Source organism: Ceratotherium simum, chromosome 27 (genome assembly GCF_057802395.1).
Source record: "Ceratotherium simum simum isolate JZ-2026a chromosome 27, ASM5780239v1, whole genome shotgun sequence".
Lineage (NCBI taxonomy): Eukaryota > Metazoa > Chordata > Mammalia > Perissodactyla > Rhinocerotidae > Ceratotherium > Ceratotherium simum.
In genome coordinates, this window is record NC_141926.1 from 22528707 (window position 1) to 22543231 (window position 14525).

Consider the following 14525-nt stretch of genomic DNA (forward strand, 5'->3'; position numbering starts at 1 on the left):
GATTTAGCAGCTGAAAGAATGGAAAAAAATAAACTATTGAGATTACGGTTTGTTTCCGTATTTGCTTTAATACAATACCTTGTAGTGAGGAGAGTTCAAATTAGTATTTCAGAGCATAAACGCTGAAGGAAATGCCTAAATTAAAATTCAACTCTACCACTTAGGGACTGTTAGGGGCAGGTTAATTAACCTTTTGTGTCATACATTTTTGAATCTGAAAAAACACAGATGATATTGGAATAATATCTTTATCACAGGGTGCTTGTAAAGGTTAAATAAGATCATAAATGTTAAGAATTCAAAATTGTGTGTGACCTGAATTAAGCAGTACATGAATATTGTCCATTATCATTATTATTTTTAATTCTTTATGAAAATATGTGGGAAGATAGGCGGGTAACCAGAAAATGTATTAGGTACCCCACTCAAAAAATAGGAGAATTCCAAACATGCTTTCTTGAAAACTGCTTTTATAATTAAGAATTACTATATCAGGTGCCTTTTCATATATCCATAAATATAATTTTGGTTGATTTCCCATAGATAGTAACTTTGATTATTTCTCTTTCAGCAATTGTTAACAATGTCGCCATAAAATTTTGCGTACGATTATTATGGATATAGAAATGTTATTCTTTTTTATTAAATACCTAGAAGTGTAATTTCTATAAGGACACATTTTAAAGTTTTAGGTGAGTTTTATCAGATATTCTGGAATTTTGAACAATATTTTACTGTAAATAACTGTGTATCAGAATACTTGTTTCCCATCAAAATACACACTTCTCCCCCACTATAGACATTATACATTTATTTTTTTCCTTTTTGTAAATATAGTGGGACAAAAATATATTTAACATTTCAATATTGTTTTTGATCTTTTTTACTACAGAGATATTGAATATTTTTCTATGGCTTTCTATTCTATTATGCAAATTTATAAACTTTCTAGTTCTGTTGTATATAATTATAACTAATCATTCTCAGCTTATAAATTTATAAGAAATTCTATTTATTAATATGTTGACTATTATATATCCATGTTGTAATGTCTCCCATAATTTTGAAAAAGAAAAAAACCAAAAACTTTACTCACATATCCCCTACCACCAGCCATGTCTCTTTTTTTGTGAACAGCATATTTCTTCCAACATATCTTTTATACTTACTATTTCTAGTTTCTCGCTTCTATTCTCTCTGTCTTAAATATAAATGATTTTTCACTTTTTGTGGTCAAAGAAAAGAATATTAAATATTAAGGTAAAACTTAATGTATTTATTATTAATTAAACACTTGTGTAATTACCAAATAGAAAAAGAAGTAAAACATCACCAGGAACTCAGATCATTCCAGAGATCTCTTCCCGGTCTCACTCCTCCTTCTATCTATCTTAACTTCTATGTAATTACTCTATAGCTTTTCTTTAGAGTTTTCTCGCTTATGTATTTACACCTCAAATTACAGTTTAGTTTTCCTTGTTGATAAACTGGACACCAAGGAAAGCATGAAATGTGTTTCTTTGTGCCTGACTTCATTGATTACATATCTGTGAGATTTATCTTTGTAGACAGCTTGAAGGAGTTCATTATTTTTTTATTGCTAAATAGAATTACATTGTATGAATATATCCCAATTTACTTTTACATTATATCATTGATTGACATTTGTGTTGTTTTCAGGTTTGGTGATTACAATTAAATTTTGCAGAACTTTCTTGTACACATTTTTTGGTGCAAATGGGCATACACGTCTGAATATGCACGTGTTCAACTTCAGTAGATATTCCTAAACTTGAGTAGATATTTTTATGAAGTAATTGTACCAATTTACTATTTCACCAAAAGATCCACTGATCCACATCCTCATGAATTGTTTATATTTTCATTCTTTGGCATTTTAGTCATCAGGTAGGTTCACAGCATTTTTTTTTATTTTAATTTTCCCAATAAGTAATGGTATTGAGGTGCTTTTAGTATTAGACTTTGAGATATTCTGTTTTTAAAAGTGGCTAAGATCTCTTGCTGATTTTACAGTTTGATATTTTCCTCATATTGTTATCTGTCTATTTTGTTGATCATATTTTATTTTATTTATTTATTTATTTTGGTGAGAAAGATTGTCCCTGAGCTAACATCTGTGCCAATCTTCCTCTATTTTGTATGTGGGATGCCACCACAGCATGGTTTGATGTGTGGTCTGTAGCTCTACGCCCGGGATCCAAACCTGTGAACTCCTGGCCACCGAAGCAGAGCGTGCAAACTTAACCACTACGCCAACGGGCTGACCCCATGTTGGTAATATTTTAATTGAATAAGTTACAAATATATTTTCAAAAGGATGGTTTTTATTTCCACTTTCTGCCTGGTCCTTTGATGATGATATTATTTTTTTTTTTTGGTATTTTTTTTTTATTGATGTTTTAATGGTTTTTAACATTGTGAAATTTTGGGTTGTGCATTTTTGTTTGTCCATCACCATACATATGGCTCCCTTCACCCCTTGTGCCCACTCCCCACCCCCACCCCCACTGCCCCTGGTAACCACAGTACAGTTTTCTGTGTCCATGTGTTGGTTTATATTCCACATATGAGTGAGATCATACAGTGTTTGTCTTTCTCTTTCTGGCTTATTTCACCTAACATAATATGTTCCAGGCCCATCCATGTTGTTGCAAATGGGATGATTTTGTCTTTTTTTATGGCTGAGTAGTATTCCATTATATATATATACCACATTTTCTTAATCCAATCGTCAGTCGAGGGACACTTAGGTTGCTTCCACTTCTTGGCTATGGTGAATAATCCTGCAATGAACATAGGGGTGCATAAGCCTCTTTGGATTGTTGATTTCAGGTTTGTTGGATAGATTCCCAGTAGCAGGATAGCTGGATCATAGGGTATTTCTATTTTTAATTTTTTGAGGAATCTCCATACCATTTTCCATAGGGGCTGCACCAGTTTACATTCCCACCAGCTGTGTATGAGGGTTCCTGTTTCTCCACATCCTCGCCTACACTTGTTGTTTTTTGTCTTGGTGATTATAGCCATTCTAACGGGTGTGAGGTGGTATCTTAGTGTTGTTTTGATTTGCATTTCCCTGATGATTAGTGATGTTGAACATCTTTTCATGTGCCTGTTGCCCATCTGTATATCTTCTTTGGAGAAGTGTCTGTTCATTTCCTCTGCCCATTTTTTGATCGGGTTGTTTGTTTTTTTGTTGTTCAGTTGTGTGAGTTCTTTATATATTATGGAGATCAACCCCTTGTCAGATATATGTTTTGCAAATATTCTTTCCTAGCTGGTGGGTTGTCTTGATGATGTTTTTAACGTTAATATAGTTCAGTTCATTAATCATTTCATTTGTAGTAAGTGATTTTTTGTGTATTGGTTTAAAAGTATCTACAGCTCAAGAACATATGTATTATGATATACAATTTAGATGTACAATTTAGATTTGAATTTAAATAAACAATTCACTTAGAATTATGTTCAGGCAGAAGAGAGGAGTCAGGTTTTATATTTTTATATGTATGAATATTCAGTAGCCTCAATACCATTTATTGAAAAATATTTTGTCTACTGCTCTATTCAACTAAGTTTTTTTCATTTACTCATGTCCTAATTTACACTCAATTACTTCAGATTTATGATAATTCCTGAGATATGGAAGACCAATTCTTTTCTGTTTTCTATTCTTTAGGAATATTTTGGTTGTTCTTGTTCTTTTTTCCCCATTTATGGTTTAGAATCTACTTGTTAGATTTTTTTTGTTATGATTGACTTGAATCTTCGATTAATTTAGTGACAATGAGCATCATTCTAATATTGACACTTCCACATACACGAGATATTTCTTAACTAGGTATTTTTTTCTTAATTTCCCTCACTAGCATTTTATAATTTTCTTTGTATGTGTCTTGCACATTTTGTTGAATATTTTTTGGGTGTTTTATATGTTTTCCTGAAATTTGAATTGGTATGTGCTTACATTCCCAAGACTTTGTAGTTTTATAGAAACTCAACAGAATTTTCTCTTTTGATCTTGTATCCTGCAAGATTTCTAAACTCAGTTTTATGTCCCTAAATTTATCTTTAGTTTTTTTAAGGGTTCCACATCCTCATGAAAAATGGGAGCTTTATTTCCTCCTTTCCTGTTATTATAACATCATTTCTTTTTCTTGCCTCACTACACTGCCCAGAATCTTCAGTATTGAATCAAAGTGATGGAAATTGGTATCCTGGTCTTTATTATTTTTTCTTGGCATGTATATTGTTTTAGTATTTTTAAAAAACAAACATTTGACTTTATTTGCTCTAGTGTGGTTCTCTCTACTTCATCAATTTTTGTTTTTATCTTTTTATTTTCCTCCTTCCACAAATTTTCCTAACTTCTTAATACGGATATCAGTTCATGAACTTAAAACTATTTTTTCTTACTAGTATTTGCCTCTAAGGTTATATAATTTCTTTTAGTAGCATTGCACAAGTATTCATATGCATTCCTTTTCTTATCATTAGGTTAAATATTTCATAGTTTCAATTAGGATTTTTTGATTAAAGGTTTATTTAATAGGGTATTTTGTTAATTTACCAAACTACAGGTATTTTCTAGTTATAGGTTGGATGCTAATTTCAAATTAATTGTTTTGTATACTGAAACATATGCTGTATGATTTTTGCCTTAGGAAATGTATTGAGATTTGCTTTATGGTCCGTATATGATCACTTTTTTGCAAATGTTCTGTATATTTTTTAAAAAAATATAAATCTGATGATGTCTACATTACCATGATTCTTCATATAGTTTATGCTTTAAATTTCTGAAGCCATGTTAATAGGCATATCCAAATTTAGAATGTTATATCTTGTTGTACTATTACCAATATGATTTTGTTAGAAATTATATCATCCCCCAAATATCCCAGATTTAACAAATCGGCACGTTAATTTATACTTTTACTACATTCCCAAGCACTGCATTAAACTTTGGATACTGTGCTCCATTATCCTCATCCTCTAGAATATCCTATTACTGTCCTGTATTTTAATTAAATATATAGTTTGAGTCTCACAAATTATAGGAGGCTTCTAATTATTTACACCATCCTAGTTATCTACATATATATATTGTTTTACATATATATATATTGGTTTCCAAGGCAGTATTACAGTGACAATTTCTCTAAGGTTTTATTTCTATGTGTTTGGATTGCAAATCTCTTTAAAAGTTATTTATTTATTCATTTTTTATATGGGACCCATTGAGTGTCTTAATTTGTTGGTGTCTTTCAATAATTTTGGAAAGCTTTAAGCTATTATCTCTCATTAAATTGCTTCTACCACATTCTCTATTTTGTTTCTCACTGGGAATCCACCAGCATGTATATCAAGCTGTTTGTAACCCTTCCCCTATCTCCTCATGCATGTCTCACCATTCAAGAGTCAGCTCAAATATTACTTTTTGAAAAGTGTTCCTTGTACTCTTGTTTATATGAGCCCTTTTTTAATATCTTCCTGAGATCGTATCTTGTTTATTTCTTATTTATTTATTTACCAGTTATTAGCTCTAAACCAACATCAATTCTATGAGGACAAAGATTTAATATGTTTTGTTCTTCAGTGCATCCTGACAGTTTAAGGAAATAACAAACACCTAATATGCACTAAATAAATATAGGTCGGGTAAAAGAAAATACATCATTATTCTTAGAGGTTAAACTAATTTTAGATCAAACAGGCAATGAAGTGCAGCGTATTTCAAGAGACCATATCAAATCCCAGCTCTGCCACTTAATAAATTTGCACTGTTAGCAAATCGCTGATTGTTTGAGCTTCATTTCTTTATCTGTAAAATGAGGATTAATAATAACTACATCATATATTGCAGTAAGTATAACAATAACTAGTGCTCATATATTATTAATTTAATTTCTGCCACATAGTAAGGTTTTACTTAATTTTGGCCAACACTAGAATAACATTATACAAGCATACACTGAAATGAAATTGTCATTTAATAAATTAGTTATGATCAGAATTTACTTTCCGAATCTTAGAGTTGTAGGTTAATTTTTTGAAATGATTAGTTTTAACAAGTTCATCCAATTCTTATATCTATTACAGACGAGAAAATAAAGAACCAGGACTATTTTTAAAAATTTACTCTCAGCGGCTTCATGGGCTCTTACTTTCACAAGTGTATGACTTCTTGATGGGCAGCTCAATAACATGTTCTACGCTTTCATTTTTTTTTATGTCACAAACATTATCATTCTATGCAGCATTTTTTTCAATAGTGTTCCAAGGGTTACTTTTGAGGTTAAAATAATAGCATTCAGAACTTTGAAACTACATTTTAACCCAAAAGCCATGTTAACATTACCCATTTCTGTCGAGTGCAAATTCTGTAAAGAAAGATCCACGTTGCTGTTAAAATTAGACTCCGCTTCAATGTTTTCTTCTTGGCTGTCTTGCGAAGAATGGAAAGTTTAGCACAATAGAGAATAGAGAGAAAGAAAACGTGTGATTATTATCGTGCAGGATATTAACAGTGTCAGAATAGCAACCATGCAAAAGTGCCACAGGGAAAAATGAGTGTGTGATGGGATTTATCAGCTCAGAAGGCATGTAAAGCCTATTTGTTTTAATGGCATATTTTAACACAAACAAGGAAACACGTTTTGTGGTGACAATAATTTGTTTTTGGTCAAGCTATATTCATTTCCAAATTTAAAAACAACGGCAATCAGAATACTTAAAATTAATTATGATAATTCACATTATTCACTATCCATTTTAAAATGCCAACCATCTTAATCACTGAATCTTTTCCATGCAACTCTAGCCATGCTGAGAAATTCCATTTATGATGATTTGGATAGCCTCATGACATTCATTAAACATATTGTACACAGTACAAATATTTACTACAGTATATGTAGCCCTGTACATTTATATATACTCGTGCTAATAACTAATATTTGAATCTAAGAGAGAATAGTATTTTGATTAAATTGTTTCATGCCTATCAGCAATCATTTAATCGTCAAGGCCTATCATTAGAAAACGTTCTCAATTTGGGAACTTATACAGTTCGGAATTAGTTTAAACTGTGTCAGAAAAGAGTAAGTTGAAATTATTTGTCATTGATTACTATAAGGATATAGGTTTCAATGGAGTAAATACAATCTCTTTGAGGCAGCCATTCAATAAAAGATAAAATTAAACCATTGTCCATACAATCACAGCCTTATCCGCAGACTAAAAACTCCAGTCTGACAAGAGTTGAGATGAAGTTTCACATTTATTTAATCTCCAGTTGCATGGAGCATATTTCTACATTTTTCCACCTGGATTTTAAATTCCATAATGATGAACATTGTTTTCCGTTTTCCTTTTGATACCCCAATACAGCTCCTTGCTTTGAAATGGTATTTTCTAAAGCATTTTGTTTGATTTTGTTGTTTTAATAGATCAATTCACATTGACTTATTTCTCTTAAGTTGTAACCAAGGTTATTAAATCACCAACTGAAAATCTTATCTATTTTTATCATCTTAAGATCTCAATGACCAATTTTTAAATGATAATCTCTTGCTTCTACTTTGAATTCATGGAAATTGTGAACCCTTCGAAAGAGAAATGTAAAAGCCCAATCAGCAGACCACAATAAACATACACAACGTTCCCCTCTGCTTTATGTTTCAGCCCTTTGAACCATTTGACCCTCAGTGTTAAGGTGTGCAATCTTCTACAGTGCCCTCCACATTCCTCTTCTCCCTAGCTCTCCAAATCTGAAAAGACAAAACCGAGAACTAGTAAGAGGTTTTATTTCATGTAAACTTCCTCTAGGCATGTACCTGCCACTTTCGCTGTCATAGATCCACTTTTTCTTATGGAAAGCTTTTTTTTTTTTCCTGCATTCTGAGTGTATCTACTTTATAGTGGAACACAAGAGCCAGCTGGCACCAAGTGATGAGAGTGAACTGTCAAATGTTAAGGAATTTTGTTAGCCAGCCAAGACAGGAGTATTTAGGCCATGTGAATGCTGCAAATCATTATGTCACGTGAATGCCTCCGCCTCTCCCCACCAAAACCAGTTTTTGAAACACCACTCACAATGGGCCATATAGGAGGCTACTGGGGGCAAGAATCTTAAGATTCCTAGAAATCTTTTTATCTAGCTGAGAGGGTATAGTAGGCAACACCATAATTCTTTAAGAGGTCTTAAAAAATCTTAGTCTCCTAATTTAATCGCTACACGGAGGCCAGTTCTTACCTTGAGAATTTTTTTTCATAGAGAGACTAGGAAGGATAAACAGTTTTATTTTTTAACACAATAGGTCCTGCTTGCCACTAAGAGGACCAAATCGGTGCTTCTTCCATTCTGCCGGGACAGTCTTTAGCCAGGTACACAGTCAATTTGGCAAATTTTCCATTTGTCCAAGTTACTGCAGGCAACATTTTTGTCATTTTTTCTGCCACTATATAGCGTGTGCTGCTTTTTGTCTAAACCTTGAACAATTGTTTCCTTACTGCTCTGCCAGCCTCTACCTGTGGTCTCCTCACTGCCCTTTCCAACTCCACCTGCCACACAAACCCAAAGTAAACGCCACACGTTTTATTCTTACAAAAAGCATAAATTTTAATGATCCACTGCTAAGTGACAAGTCAGCTCAAAAGCTTAGTGGCTTACAACAATAGTGATTTATTAGTTCTCATGATTCTGTGAGTTTTCTGGGTGATTCTCTGTTGGTTTTACCTTGGCTCAGACATATGCCTGGGATGGAAGTTTGAAGACGGCTTCCTTCACATCTTTAGCAGTTGGTGCACCTGTCAGCAGGTTTGCCTTGGTTCTCTTCCACGCCAACTTCATTCCCTAGTACAGGATTCAGCAAATGTTTTCTGTAAAGGGCTGGGAAGTAAATATTTAGGTTTTGCAGGCTACGGGGTCTCTGTCACAATGTCTCAATCCTGCCATTGTGGGGTGAAAACACCTATGGAAAACATGAAGACAATCTAATCATGACCCAATAAAACTTGATTTCCAAAAACAGCAAGGAGCAAGCCAGATTTGGCAAATGGGCTGTACTTTTCCTCTCCCTGCTCTGGTAGGCTATTCTGGCCTTACTTGACAGTCTCAGGGCAGCATTTAAGAGAAAAAAGCCCCAATGCATAAGTCCTTCTCAAACTTCTGCTTGTGTCACATTATCCTACTGGTCTAAAAAAGTCACATGACCAAGACCCAAATCAAAATATGAGAGGACTAAAACAGGGCATGGATACAGAGGCATGATTCTTTGAGGGCTATTCATGAAATAATCTACAAGAGATAGTTATTTCTATAACTTTATTTAAATTATACTTTATGTACAGAGGCATGATTCTTTGAGGGCTATTCATGAAATAATCTACAAGAGATAGTTATTTCTATAACTTTATTTAAATTATACTTTATGTAAATTATAGTCCTTAAGATCTCCATTGACATCTATTATAGCAGTCTTTTATTCCATATACATTTGTTTGAATGGCAATCTTTACCAAATGGCAATATCTCATGTAAATATTCATATATTTAAAATTATATTTAAACATATATATATGGCAAACTATCATACTAAGGGCCAAAATTTCTAGATAACTTGCTGTCTATATTTACTGTCAAAATCCCAATATTATGTCTATGAAATTAAATTTATGTCCATGAAAACTTTTAATTTCTTTCTCATTTTTAAATATGTGTGATGCAGCTAAAACAGTGCTTATTGGAAAATGTATAGATTTAAATGGCTACATGAGAACGAAATTGATTTAAATAATAAAATTTAAAATCAATAAGTTTTCGCCTTTAGAACTTGAAACGGAAGAGCAAATTATGCCCAAAATAAGTAGAAAACAGAATAAACAAGAGAATAATCAAAAAAGGAAAAACAATTCCTTGAAAAGAAAAATAAAATTGGTACACTCTTGCAAGATTATCAAGATTTAAAAGAGAGAGAGAGGAAATACATTTCCAAAATAGAAATGTGCAAGTATTTCACTAGATAAGGTACAGAATTTAAAATAATTGAGTATAAAACATATGCACACATGCAACTTCGTGCCAATAAATTCTCCGTCTTTGAGACGGGGGCTTTGGGGAGAACAAAAAAAAAAGAGGAAGATTGGCAACAGACGTTAGCTCAGGGCCAACCTTCTTAAAAAAAAAAAAAAATCACAAAAGTGCAGTATAGGTGTAGGTATATACTATATATATCAGGGAAATTGAAGAGAATCTAGAAATAGAGGCACACGTACAGAACATTTGATTTTTGGCAAAGGCTCCAAAGCTCCAGCAAAATCCGATAAGGACAGGATAATCTTTTTAACGAATTATGCTTCAACAAGTGGATACCAGTATGAAATAAATTAAAACTCAATTTCTGTATCACCTTATATATAAAAATTAATTCAAGGTGAATTATAGACCTAAATGTGAAAAGTTGAAGCATAAAGCTTCTAGGGGAAGAATATGAGAATATTATTTGTGAATCTAGGGATAGGCAAATAAATTTTAGACAGTTCACAGAACATGTAAAACATACAAATATGTAAAAGAAATTCATCAAAATGAAAAATTACACTTATCAAAAGACAACATTTAAAATCAATAGTCAACCACACATTGGAACACTATTAATAACACTATATCCGAAAAAAAACTTGTATTCGAGATATATGAAAGACACTTAATTAAAGAAAAAAAAAATCCAACAAGATAGGGCCAAAGACTTCAATTGATAATTCACAAAATAAGATAGGGAAATTACCAATAAGAACATGAAAAATTACCCAGTATCATTAGTCACCAGGGAAAATGCAAATTTCAACCATGTGTGATATTATTTATACATTCTAAAATGGATACAAATTTAAAAGACTAATAATACCAAGACAATATCAAACATGGGCAAAATTGTGAAACCTACTCTAACTCTTATGCAAAACTGGTGTAAAATGGTAAAAACACCTTGAAAATTTGTTATAGTTTCTTATCAATATACAACTACTCTGTGACCTAGCCACTCAACTTCTAAATATTTTCCCAGTGAATTGAAACTATGTGTCCATAAAACACTTATATAAGATTGGTCTTATTACATTGCATTACTTATAATAGCTCAAATCTGGAAAGAAATGTATGCATAAACAGGAAAACAGGTATCAACAGAAAAATGATTAACTAAATGGGGTACTTTCCTACCATATAATACTGCTTAGCAATGAAAAAGAACAAACTAATAAAGAGTATAGTGATATTCATGAATTTCAAAATCGATATGTAGAGAAACAAGTCTGGTACAAATGAATGATTCAGTTTTTTATGAGGTCCCAGAAACTGTAACACTAATCTATTGTGATCGAAATCAGAAATGGGTACTGGTAGTTCTGTGTAAGGATTTTGAGGAAACAGACAAAAAATGGGCTGTGAAGTGGCTTCTATAACTTAATTTAGGTGTTGATTAGATCAATGATTCTGTAACTTGACTGTTATTTACATTCATGATGATAATGATCAAAAGTCATTGTCCATTTTGGTTCTCTGCATTTCACTGTGTGTAAATTACAATACCAGAAATGGTTTTAAAAATGAAAGTGTTTTCACCGTCTCCTGTAGTTAGTGCTCCATTTTCTCCTTCCTTCACAGCCAAACTCCAAAAAGAATCATCTAAAAAATGTCATATTCACCACCTCTCATTCACGAGAGAACTACAGTGAGCTGTCAAACTGGCCAATAATCTCAGATTGCCAAGTCCTCATCTCACTTGACCCTTCATCAGTGTTCTTCACAGTTGACCTACCGGTCTTTTTTTTCCTTGACGTACTTCTACTTTAGCTGGTCTGATACCACACTTTCTTTTTTTTCTCTGCCTGATTTTTCTTTCTCTGGTTACTTTTTGTTTTTCCCCACGTCCATTTCTGTTCTTCAAAATTTGTCCTCATTGTCAATACTGTGCTTCCTTTAATCTCCATATTCTATTTAGATGATCTCATCTATTACGGCTCTAAAAATAATCTCTATGAAAATGACTATTGATTTGCATTCTCAGCCTAGGCATTTAGAGTCACAGATCCTACTAATCAATTGGCTAGTTTGGATGTCAAACTGATTTCTCAATATTTTAAGTTATCTAAAAATGAACACTGGGTCTCCCCTGAATGCACCTTCTCTCAAACTACAATATTCCTCTAAATATATCATCTACACAGTTACTCAAGCGAGATAACCAGAAGTCATCCTTGATTTCTCCATTTCTTTCATTCATGTTTGGTTTATCCAATTCTCTTAGTCATAGATAGAGGGATAGATAGATAAGATGATAGAGAGAGATGTATATGTATATTTACGTATGTAAAGTAATGTGTATATCATAGTTTATATCAAGTATTGTTTATAGATAATAAATATACATTTAGTAAAAACACAAAAATGTCATTTTAATAACATTACATAGTTACTATATTTTATTTTAGAGAAGGTCCAACATAAAGGTAATTAAATGTGATATATTTTAAACATTAAGTTGAAATTATAGGATTCCATGCAAGCATTAACAAGAATCAGCCAAGTCAAAATGTAGTTTCACTGATTGTTTATATTTTTAGAAGAGGAATAAATGTAATATGGCATGCTTTCAACATGGTTACATAAATATGCAAATACATCTGTGCCTTCACATTCTCAGCACAGAAACTATCTGTATAGACTCATCTAATTCTGGACTAATGGAGTGATCAGCTTCTGTTTTCTTAACAAATGGGATATGCCATGCAATTTAGCATACTGGTAGCTCTCATGATAACTAGCGGCCATTTCAGATGAAAGTAAAACTTTAAAATATCGTGGTGATATGTGAAGCAAGATAATTGCTGCTCAATAATGCAGAAAATGTCTATCACCAGTATAAATTCTAGATTAACATCTGAGGCACATTTCTTTGCCCTCTAATTTATTAGTACAGTTTGCAAGTTATGCCGTGGTTCAATAGCATTAAGAAAATTGCTAGGCTCCAAAACATAAAAACAGACTTAATTTACACCTGTGTTGCACGCCCTGTAGGTCTGCTTCTGTTTAGTATGGTTGAGATCATGGAACTATGCGATCACCCTGTAGTATAAATTTTTATGGACTCAAATTACATAGGAAAAAAAAAGTTAACTTTTTTTGAAATTTAATTAAAGGTTTATAAAAAGGAGAAGACATTCGAAGCCCGTTTTGTTTGATACATATTTTGGTTTCATTTGTCCTGTAAAGAATTACTGTTTCTCACATAACCATAACAAGCAGCAAGAAAAATAAATTATGAAACCAAAATGTATTGAAATTGCAAATCAATATCTAAGAAATAACCTCAGACTATGTAGTGAAGCAAACTAATAGCTCTTTTATACCAATGAAACATACAATTTTGCAGGAAAAAATGAACAATTTCTAGTTTTACTTCTCAATTGCACTATCATTAATTTATGGAACCTTTTAACACACATTTAACTACTCATACCAATACTTTCATACTCATACATTCAAATTTTCATGAAATGAATGCTTTATAATAATCATTTACGATTTGAATATTTCCTCTGGGAATTGTGATAATACCTGCAAATGTTTTCCCTTTTTCCCCCTTATTGGCTATATCACTTAAAGGAGATTAGAGCCCACAAACTAATTACTTGTGGATACAGAAAATTAGGTTTTCTATCTGGCAAACGGTTGTAAAAAATATATTATTAACTTAAAAATGAATTTTAGGTCATAGAGAGGAAATTAATTAGATAATTACCCAGTTAGGGAAATTAAACTGACTTGAACAAAAGTTTAGGTTTTAATGATTTTCTATATTTTAATATAAATTTTATAAATTTATTAATTGGAAGAAAGCTGACTTCAAACCTAACATTTTTAAAGGAAAAATCAAAACATTTATATTTTGATGCCTCTTATATTTTCCTTATTTTGTACTTTGGTCATCATCTTGCAAAATCTCCCTTGTGAACTTCCTGGACCATGACAGAAAACTGCCAAATTATCCTGATTCCTGACTTCATCTGGGGAAACATTTAAAGGGAGTTTATAAGAAGAATAAATTCTGAGGATATAATGTACAGCATGGTGATTATAGTTAACAATATTGTATCATATACTTGAAAGTTGCTAAGAGAGATCTTAAATGTTCTCACCACCAAAAAGAAATGGTAATTATGTGACATGATGCAGGCGTTAGCTAAGGCTATGGTGGTAGTTATTTTACAATATATGTGTATCAAATCAACGGGTACACCTTTATACACCTAAAACTTACACAATGTTATGTGTCAATTATATCTCAATAAAGCTGGGAAAAATAAATTATAAAGCAAAAATTAAATATAAACAAATGAATGAATGATGTGTTTCTAAATCTGCCCTACGGATAACAGGTTTCTCACTCCTGGTCTGGTTCCAGCATTCCATCTTCAGTGCTGGAGCAGTAACTGCTAAA